Here is a 10,520-nt window from a genome sequence, read left to right on the forward strand (position 1 = left end):
GCCTCTTGCCATGAAGCAGTAGGTGGGAGCAGAGCATTTGTCATCATTGGCTTCAGCATCGGCAACATGACCATTGTCTTCAGTGCTAAAGATGGACTTGGCAACGAATGCCGAAGCTAGAGCCAGGCTTGCAACGCCTGAATCGAACTCCTCCTCTGACTCCACCTCAGCCTCCTCTGAAGTTGAATCCCCTGAATCCATTTCCTTATCGATAAATGCACATGATTTGCCAGATGGGCTCTTCTTGTGAGATGAAGACTTTGAAGAAGACTTTGAGAATTTCTTCTGGTTGTTTTTGTCAGAGCCATTCTCCTTGCTCTTCTTCTTTTTCTTGGTTTCCTTTTCCCATTGTGGACACTCGGATATGTAGTGGCCTGGCTTCTTGAATTTGTGGCAGGTTCTCTTCTTGTAGTCATGAGTGGAAGCCTTAACATTCCTTAAGCTGTATTTTGAAGATGTTTCGGAGCGGTTTTAATTGGAGAACTTTTGCAACTTCCATACAATCATTGCAAGCTCTTTGCCAAAGTCTTCAGGGCCACTTAACCGCATTCAGAATCTTCAGATGAGGATTCAACCTTTGCCTTCAAAGCGCAGAATCACCCATATTTAAGGCCATAGATGTCTCGTTTCTCAGATAGCTATAATTCATGAGTATTAAGCCTCTCTAGTATATCAGAAGGATCTAGGTTCTTGAAGTCTAGACGTTCTTGGATCATCAGTGATGGGCGTCAAATGAGTTGTTAAGTGATCTCAATAGCTTCATCACAACTTCATGTTGGTAATTCTAGTGGTGTCGAGTGCATGAAGCTCATTGGTAATGTCAGTAAAACGATCGAAGGTGCGTTGGACGTTTTTGTTGTCAAGCCTCTCGAAGCGGTTGAAGAGATTGAGAAGACCATCAATTCTTCACCACCACCGTCTGGGAACGCTTAGACGCCCTATGTCTTCATTCCTTATTGGTCATTCTATGACAAAAGGGGAGAAGCATATCGGTTGATAGTGAAAGTGCTAGTTATCGACTAGAGGGGGTGAATAGGCGATTTTTATGAAAGGCTTCAAAAACAGGGAATGTCTTCGAAGATAGCGGAAGCAATGTAGAATCTAATCAATAGCAGTGATTAAGACTAGCAATCATAACAGGCATAGACACCATACATGGATACATGTGTTGAAGATGAACACATGAAGCATGAAGACAGGTGTACAAACAGATGGATGGCTTCAGAGTATATCTTCAAACATGGACAAGCATGCAAAGGATTCACAGTATGATGCTATAAGCAAGGGAGAGTGAAGATGAAACCAGTAGCTTGGGGAAGAGAATGATTTGTTTGACCAGTTCCAACTGTTGTGACAGTTGTATGTCTGGTTAGGGAGGTTGAGATTAAACTCAGAAGACCTTGTCTTCACCTTATTCCCCTTGAGCTTAGGTCACCTAGACCTCACCCAATCAGCCAAGTAAGTCTTCAAGGTAGACTTCCAAACCTTCACATACTTCTTTCACCAACAGTCCACAATGAATCTTGGATGCTCAGAATGCGAGCCTAACCGACTGGAAGATCACAGTCTTCAAGTATAATAAGTCCTCAGTTCATGCAGAACAGAAAGGCTTCAGTGATGCTTAACACCTTTGGGCTCTAGGTGTTTTGGATTTTTGTTCGCAGGTATGCTCTCTCAAAGGCTTTGGAGGTGGGTTGCTCTCAAACGACAAAAGTTGTACTCTTAATTCAGAGCAGCCACCAACTCATGGTGGAAGGGGATGGCTATTTATAGCCAGGGCAACCCGACATAATTTGTCTGAAATGGCCCTTGGTCATTAGGGAACTAGCACGTGTTCCAATGATTGGATCCCAACGCACGCGACAACTTTACTTGAGCTCCAAGCAAAGCTGACTCATCCAACTCAAGACAAGATTTTGCTCTTAGTTGTCTTCACTCGAAGGCATAGGATTTTAGGATGTGCATCACGTCAGTTTTCTGACTTTGTTCACCTCGACCCCACTGAACAATCGGTGGTTCCTATGACTCAGGAATGAAGAAAATGAAACAACGAAAGAAACTATGTCTTCGCGCTCCATTGTCTTCAAGCGAATATCTTCACGTGGCATTATCTTTGACATGAATGTCTTAGCGAACCACCATTGTCTTCAATGTCTTCCTTCATTCTTAGGGGTCATCTTTGATGATAAACCGAATCAATAGGGACTTCTACCTGTGTTATCCTATGAAACTCACAAACACATTAGTCCCTCAACCAAGTTTGTCGCTAATACTCCAAAACCATCTACAGGTGGCACTAGATGCACTTACAGATAGTCTTCAAGCAGGAATTTTTGGTTGGGTGTGCTATATTTTGTTTAATTCATACAACTCTCTTTCTTTAACATTTGTGGTTTTGAGTTGTAAACATAAGTCCTGATGGATGTCAGCTACATTTTCTACCTTCGTTTCATGTGCATTACCAAACATTAATTTTTGTGCGCTTGAAGTCATTCTGCAGACACCCATTATTCATTGTGCATGACATTATCTTCATTTATTCTTATATGCACTTTGGTTTGACTTCATGAAAAGAGGGAGATCTCCACAGAGAAAAACTTGCCATGGGCATTTGCATTCAATGGCAAATCACTTATATGCACATCTTCAGGGGGAGCCCCTCCAATTTCATGAAGCTAATGACCACGTCCCTTAACTTTCATATATTTTATTCCCATTGAAAACTTCAACTAGTTTGTCATCAATCACCAAAAAGAGGGAGATTGTAAGTGCATCTAGTGCCACCCCTAGTTGGTTTTGGAGTATTGACGACAAACTTGGTTGGGGGACTAATGTGTTTGTGAGATTCACAGGAGAACATAGGTAGAAGTCCCTATTGATTCATTTTACTCATCGAAGATGAACCCTAAAAATGTATGAAGACATTTAAGACAATGGTGGTTCGTGAATACATTCATGTCGGAGATAATGACACGTGAAGACATTCGCTTGAAAGCAATGGAGCACGAAGACATAGTTTCTTTCGTTGTTTCATTTTCTTCTTTCTTGAGCTGTAGGAACCACCAAACTGTTAAGTGGGGTCGAGGTAAACAAAGTCAGAAAGCTGACGTGATGCTCAACCTAAAATCCTATGTCTTCGAGCAAAGACAAATGAGAGAGAATCTTAGCCTGAGTTGGATTAGTCAGCTTTACTTGTAGCCCAAGTCAAGCTATCACGTGTTGTCGGTGCAACAAACCCTGGGTCCGTTGCCCAGACTGTGCACAGGCCTAAGGACAAGATTACAGCACCAAGATCAGACCAAGCACGAGGGATCGGTTCTTTGAAGGATCAAATTGCAGATCAAGAAGACCAAGACGAGCCAGAGAAGCAAGATATCACTAAGGGAAGAACCTCCCTTGCCGGGCAGGCGAGCCTGGCGAGGTTGGGGTTGCCCCAGAAGCAAGCCTCCAAGATCGTCCCGGCAAGCCTGTCGGGGCTTGCGGAGGAAAACCACCCCACCATGCCACCTCACAACGACGCACGTCGTCAATCAGTGTGGTGTAAAGCTCCTAAGTGACTAAGTGGCTGCTTCCTGGCACATGGCAGCCACTTCCTACAGAAGATACCTCCAAATGACACCCGTCCTGAAACGTGTCAAGCAAGTAGGCGCGAAGCTGGCAAGACAGCCCGGCAAGGCCTGCCGGGCACACTGTGATGTGACACCGAGCAGCACATTTAATGCGCTCTATCAGCCTGTAGAGTTAGGTATGATAGCACTATTTGCTATCTAATCAGTATGTAAAAACTGGTTTTCCAATGTGGTGACCCGTTCATCTATAAAAGGAGGCCCATGGCAGTCGTAGAAAGGATTTGGACCCTCACACATTCATACGCGCGTAGCCACTCTCGCCCTGAGGCAACCCTGTCAGGCAAGAGCGCCGCATTTTACACCATTATCCACCATCAATCCACCAAAGCAGGAGTAGGGTTTTACGCCTCACAGCGGCCCGAACCTGGGTAAAACTGCCCATGTGATATCTGTCGTGTTGTGTTGCGCTTCTTCACTCTTTGTGCAACGTGCCCATCCCCCGCCGAACCAAAAGGGGCTCATGGTCCCATAGGTGGTCGTGGTTTCCCACGACATGTGTGTTTGAAATCCGACCATTGGACATGTGTCGGTTGTCCATTGACCCAGGGTCATTTCAGACATATCATGTTGGGTTGCCTCCTTGCTATAAATAGCCCACCCCCTCCACCATAAGTTGGTGGCTGCTCCGAGTTAAGAGTATGAATTTTGTCGTTTGAGAGCAACCCACCTCTGAATCCTTTGATAGAGAATCCTTGTGAGGACAAACCCAAAACACCCGGAGCCCAAAGAGTGTTAAGCATCACTAAAGCCTTTTTGTTCCGTCTCAACCGAAGACTTGTTACACTTGAAAACTATGATCTTCCAGTCGGTTAGGCATCGCGTTCTGAACATCCAAGAGTCATTGTGGATTGCCGGTGAACAAAGTCTGTGAAGGTTTGGAAGTCTACCTTGAATACTTACCTGAGTGATTGGGTGAGATCTCCGGGTCTTAGCTTAAGGGGGATAAGGAGAAGACGTGGTCTTCTGAGTTCACTCTCAGCCTCCCTAACCAGATGTACAGTGGTCACAACAACTGGAACTGGTCTACCAAATCCTTGTCTTCATCAAGGAACTGGTTCTATCACTTCACTCCTTTACTTCCATTTTAGCTTCGTGAAGTCTTTGCTCGTCTGTTCTGTTCAAAGACATTATGTGAAGACATTCACTCTGATTGCATATTTGTCTTCATACTATCTTCCAAACCTGATCTATTCTACCCAGTAGCTACTTGTCATGTGCACTACTTGTACTGTACATTGAGATCTTTGCATGATTAGTGTAGTTTATCTTCCACTTTATCCTATTTAGTTACTATTTTACCTTCCTGTCTTCGAAGACATTGCCTGTTTTGAAGACTTCCATAATAAATCGCCTATTCACCCCCCCCCCCTCTAGTCGATAATGAGCACTTTCACTTTACATCAAAATTGAAGTGGATTACTAAAGGAATTGATTAAGGATTTAGTAGTGATTGGTTTCAGGAAACGGCTAGGGAACCTATCGATGATGAAATACATGTTTTATATGAAGATATTTACAGTGTTGATTTAGAATTTGGAGTAAGGAATGCTAAAATTACCGAGCAAATCCTTTTCAATAGTTTAAGATCTCCCATTAGGAAAGAAGAACATGAGCATAGAAATTTATTAAGAAAGGTTTTGGAAGATTTGATTAAAAAGGACTTGGGAATTAAAAATGACAACACTTCAAACTATGCATTATGCCTAGCTAGGGGCGTAAAACAATAGCGCTTGTTGGGAGGCAACCTGTCGGATTTCAGGTTCCGGCAAAACCCTTGAGGTTCGAGCACTGGAGTGCGCACGAAGAACTCTCCCCCTCTCTAGCTCGCACACTCTACGATCTCACGGCCTATCTCGACGAACCCAAAGAACATGAGACACAAGATTTATACTGGTTCGGGCCACCGTTGTGGTGTAATACCCTACTCCAGTGTGGTGTGGTGGATTGCCTCTTGGGCTAAGGATGAACAGTACAAGGGACGAACAGCCTCGCGAGGTGAGGTGTTCTCGTGCTTGGTGTGCTTGTGTGGTCGAGGATCGGAATCTCCCCTCTCTATGGTGGTGGCTAGTCCTATTTATAGAGGCCCTGGCCCTCTTACCAAATATTGAGCGGGAAGGGATCCCACAACGGCCAAATTCGAAGGGAGACAACTAGTACAAGCTATCCTGACAAAAGTAGCCTTCGCCTGCCAAAGGCTCTGGTGGTGACGCCGTCCTGGGAGAGTCGCTGGACCACCAGGAGTCATCACTGTCGCTGGAGGAGCAGCGGGCAAGGCCAGCGGCAGGCCCGGCGCCAGCCGCTGCGCCGTCCTGGCGACCCCCTTCAGGGAAGCACTCCAAGCGGTGGCCTTCCTCATCAAAGACCTTGAAGAACACCGTGGAGGCGCCATCATACTCGAAGTGGAGGTGCCATCTCTCTATTCTTCATTCCGGAGTGTCTCAACAATTCATGGTGGTGTTTCTTGTCATCATTCTCGGTTTGTGAAGACCGAAGAAGATTTTTTCTCTCAAGCTTGTCCATTCCCTCGAAGATTCATGGTTCTACCTTTATGCCATCCTCTCATAATTGTTTTTGATTGTGAGAATTCTTTTCAACCATCCGGAGCAATTCAGGAGTCTTTTCAGTTTGATTCTCTGGAGCCCATGATCTCAGAATTATTCATTCCATCTTTCAGCTCTCGTTCTCCAAATCTTACCGGTGCATCATTCAAGTATTCTCTAATTAGCTCGCGATCTCTTCGTTTCTCTTGTATCAAATTCCTTGAAGTATCTCCATTCGTTTTCTAATTCCTCCCGGTGATTTGTTCTCTTTTCTTCATTTGTTTTCAATTTTTATGGTGGTTCATTCAAGATTCCTCTTCTCTTGGTATCATATCAATTTATTCGTTGTTTCAATCCTACCGGTGGTTCATTGAAGACCTTCCCAAGTTTTGTGCTATATCTACCCTTAATCTTTTCCAACGCGAATAAGTTATATGCAATCCATTGCTTCTCATCAATTTAATTGATGAAGGATAAGCAATAACATAATTCTTATTCTTCTTTCATCAAGTGGATTAATTCCTTCCTTCAGAGATTTTTCATGATGAATAATCTCTCGATTCTAAATTGTTTCATATTTTCTTTTCCCGGAGTTCCAAGCGCTCATCATCACGAAGATCCATCTAAATCATGGCAAGGCTTCACCTTGTGTTTTCAACTTCTTTTTCTTTTTATCATCCTTTTATTACCGGAGTTCTTCATGGAGGCTCTACAGGGTGGTTCGTCAAGGATTCCTTTCATTCTTCAATTGTCCTCAAGATTTCTCTCGAAGTTATGATTCGACAAGCTATACTCTAAAATAAACATGGTGTTCAACACATGTCTTGCTTTGAGGAGTTCAAGCATTCTTCATCTTACATTCTGAAGTGCAATTCTTTCATATCTCATCTTTTGAGGTGGTGTTATGTCACTCTTGACAATTTCCTTCATGTTTCATGATTCACAAGTTGTCTGGAATGACATATTTTAAACCCATCATTTTTCAATTTGTTCATGAGATCCTTTGCAACCCATCAATCTCTTCATTGGAATTATCTTGGGTTATGTTTCACCCAAAGCTTTCCCTAAGGATTGTTGCTATTATGGTGCTTATAAATGACCCAAGTTCTTCATTTATCCTCCCGGTGATATAAGTTCCTCGTCTCCGTGTTGATATCAATCCAATCTATTGTTTCTATTAGTGGCAGAATTTCGCCTCAATTTTGAGAAGTTTTCCATATGCCCACAACAAGCTTGTTCTTTTCGTTGTTGATTTTCCAACAACTCCGTTATAACCTTCTGAGAAGGGTGTTTTCCAAGCTCATTTATGGCAGAAGTTGGCATTTTCTTCTCCATTCTTTTATTCAAATGATCTTTCTTCTATTATTTCTTCCAGAGGCATTGTGATGTTGCTCTTTTCACTCATCATCTCAAATTGTGAGGATCGGGTTCTCTTCATGATTATCCATTTTAACCGGAGTGTTGTGTCATCTCTTCAAGTTCTTTTCATCGTATCAAGTCTCACATCTCTTTTCAACTGGAGTGCTGTCTGAATTTGTTCTTCTTTGTTCCTTGTTTATTTTGTTTCAACCAAAGTGGTTTCAATTCCTTCTTGTCCATTGTGCTCGTCATTCATAGCTTTGCAACCTCCAAGGTTCACATGGTGTTCCTTGTTTCTCTTTTCTACCGGAGTGCTCTCAACTTCGTTCAACTCTTTTGTGTTCTTCTTTCAAGTTTTCAACCTCTTAAGGTTTGTGGTTTCATTCGTTTGTCAAAGAAGCAACTCAGTTTTACCTCTTCTCTTCATTTTCCGCTTCTCTCCAGTGCCATCCCTAGGATCTCGGGTCGAGATCCTCTTGTAGTGGTGGAGTGTTGTGACGCCCCGAGACCGATGCGCCAGGTGTCTTCCAGTTATTCGTTGTTGTTGCCTTGTCATTCGCTTGCGTGTTGCATCTTGCCATGTCATCATCCGCTTTGCATCTTCATGTTTTCAAAACTTGCATCCGTCCCGGTCTCCCTGTTCCTTTCGTTGTCAGTTCTGAGCCCAGACACACTTGCACGCGCATGCGGCACCTCCGAAACATTATTTTATAAGTGGCCAGAAAATGTTCTCGGAATGGGTTGAAAGTTGGCATGTGGTGTTATTATGTTGTTAGTAGGCCGCCAGCCAAGTTTCATCGCATTCGAAGTTCGTTTGATGCCCCAACGGATAACTATAGCGACATTATAGTCTGTTTATTCGTCGGATGTTTCGGTCCCCGAGACTGCCGCCGGGCCTTCTCTTCTCTCCTCTCAGCCCAATTCCTTTTTCATAGTCCACCTAGGTCCAACCTACCCTTTTTGCGCAGTGCTTAGACCCCTCTCGCGCGTCCGAAACTTCCCCGAACCCGACCCGGGCTGTCGTTATCGAGGGGTCCGGATCATCCCCAAACATCTATAAAACATCTCCGTTTTCTTAATTGGGCCCCTAACCTATTTATCCAGGACCGTCCGATTAAGATAGAAGGGACCAAATGCCCCTATCCGAAAATCCATTTGCTATATATATATCAAACCAAACCCTAAAAACTAGGTCATTTGTCCCCCCCCCCCCCCCCCCCCCCCCGCCCGCCAGCTGCAGCCTTCTCCTCCTGGGATCAGCCGCCGCCACACTCCAAATCCCCCTCGGGACCTCCCCCTGCCCGATCCAACCACCAGCGCCCGACCTCTCCGTCCCATCCATCCCATCGATCCATCTCCACCAGCCACCACCAAATCCTCCTCGAATTCCACATCGAGCCAACCACAGCCACCTTCCTTCCTCGTGCTGAGATCCAGCCAATCCATCCGAGCCTCCTCTCGAGCTCCCTCAACGCCGCCATGTGAGAGTTTCGAGCAACTTCGTCTCCTGCCTCTGCCACCTCGTCTCTGGCGACCTGCGCCATCCCCGAGCACCTCGTCCTTTCGCTGCCTCCAGGAACCACCCGAGGAAAGAGCCTCGCGCTCGTGTGCGAGCATGCACATGAGCTTCTGCGCCCGCGCCTCAATCCCGCCGCCTCTCCCTCAACCGGACGTCACCGCCGGCGACCAGCACCCCCAGGCCGGCCTCGTCTCCTTTCTCCCCGATCGTCTCCTTCCGTTTTTGCTTCCCCGTGCTCACCTCGCTCTCCCATCGTCGTCTTCCTACAGGGAACGAGGAGCACGTTGCCCCGACGCATGGAGGCCTCCCTTCAGTACTCGTCTTCGACCAGTTCGAGCACCGGACCCGCACTCGTCCCCGTTATCCCGGCCTCCTCTGCGTCGCTTGCAGCTTCGAGCAGCAGCTCGGAACGAGCGAGCGTTGCCGCCCCTGCGTTGATTCGTTCCAGCGCCCGCGTGGACCAGCGCCAAGTCACCCCATCCGCGCCGCCGTGTCACCCGCATCGCGCCGCCCCTTGTCTTCCCTACTCCGGATCGAACGCCAAGCCGCCACCGTCCGCGCGATGTCCCCTACCGCCAAATCGACACCGCCGTCCTCTGCATCGCCATGGACGCGCAGCTAGAGCTCCACGCCCCTCCTTCCTCCGCCTCGCCTGTGACCTCCGCTGCACCAGGTCCGGCAGCCCCGCGTCGAGCATCGCCTCTTCCCCGACCTCCTCGTTCGACTCCTTGTCGGATCCGGAAGGTTCCCGTCGCTGCGCCAAGTCCGGCCGCCTCCTCCTCTGCTTCTGGTTCGAGCAGGAGGTCAACACCCCGCCTCGAGCCGTGACCGCGCGTTGCCTGCATGCGTTGACCACGTCCAGGCCCAGCGCCTCGCCTCTGCTACCTGTGCCCCGCAGGCCCAGCTCCCCTCGCCCGCGCGGACCAGCCCAGCACACCTTCAAGGCCGGCCCAAGCCGCTTCGCCGCCCAGCTGGGCTTGGCCCATGGGTGAGCGCCCACAGCCCTCCTCTCTGTTGGCCCAGCAGTGCACTCAGTTTTGGCCCAGTGTTTTTTTAGTGCCTGCGATTTTAGTTATTATCCAGGAGTTTGGTTGTTTTACAGAAAACTCCCTCTAGATCATGCATTTAATAACTCACAAATGGTGCATCGGATTAAAATGTTTTATATATGTAAGATGCTTAGAATTTCATCTAGTGTAATAATATGCAACTTTCATCCATGTTTAAAATTTTTAAATTGTTGTTTGTTTAAATTCGCTCAAATGCCATGTTAAAATGCTTTATTTCATAACTATTTAACCGTAACTCGGTTTGTAATAAACTTTATATGTAAATGAGGTATAAAATGCCTAGTAACATGGTGGCTTTACTTTGCATGTTTAATAACCCTAAAATATGGTTTTAGGCAGAACAGTACCAAGTTTGCAATGTGCACATGGGGATTTTCCAGAATTGTTGTTTGTTGCTTCCGGC

The 10,520-nt window shown here is 46.2% G+C and overlaps 1 long non-coding RNA gene across 1 annotated transcript; it reads left to right on the forward strand.

Moving 5' to 3' along the window:
- Positions 1 to 8,760: 8,760 nt before the first annotated feature.
- LOC147990759 (uncharacterized) lies at positions 8,761 to 10,267 on the forward strand. The gene is made up of 2 exons (XR_015600676.1): positions 8,761 to 9,227; positions 9,317 to 10,267. It is a non-coding gene; the product is annotated as an uncharacterized LOC147990759 (long non-coding RNA).
- Positions 10,268 to 10,520: the final 253 nt, after the last annotated feature.

The sequence above is a fragment of the Triticum urartu genome, chromosome 1A, assembly GCF_056163025.1.
Source record: "Triticum urartu cultivar PI428250 chromosome 1A, HENAU_Tu73, whole genome shotgun sequence".
Classification (NCBI taxonomy): domain Eukaryota; kingdom Viridiplantae; phylum Streptophyta; class Magnoliopsida; order Poales; family Poaceae; genus Triticum; species Triticum urartu.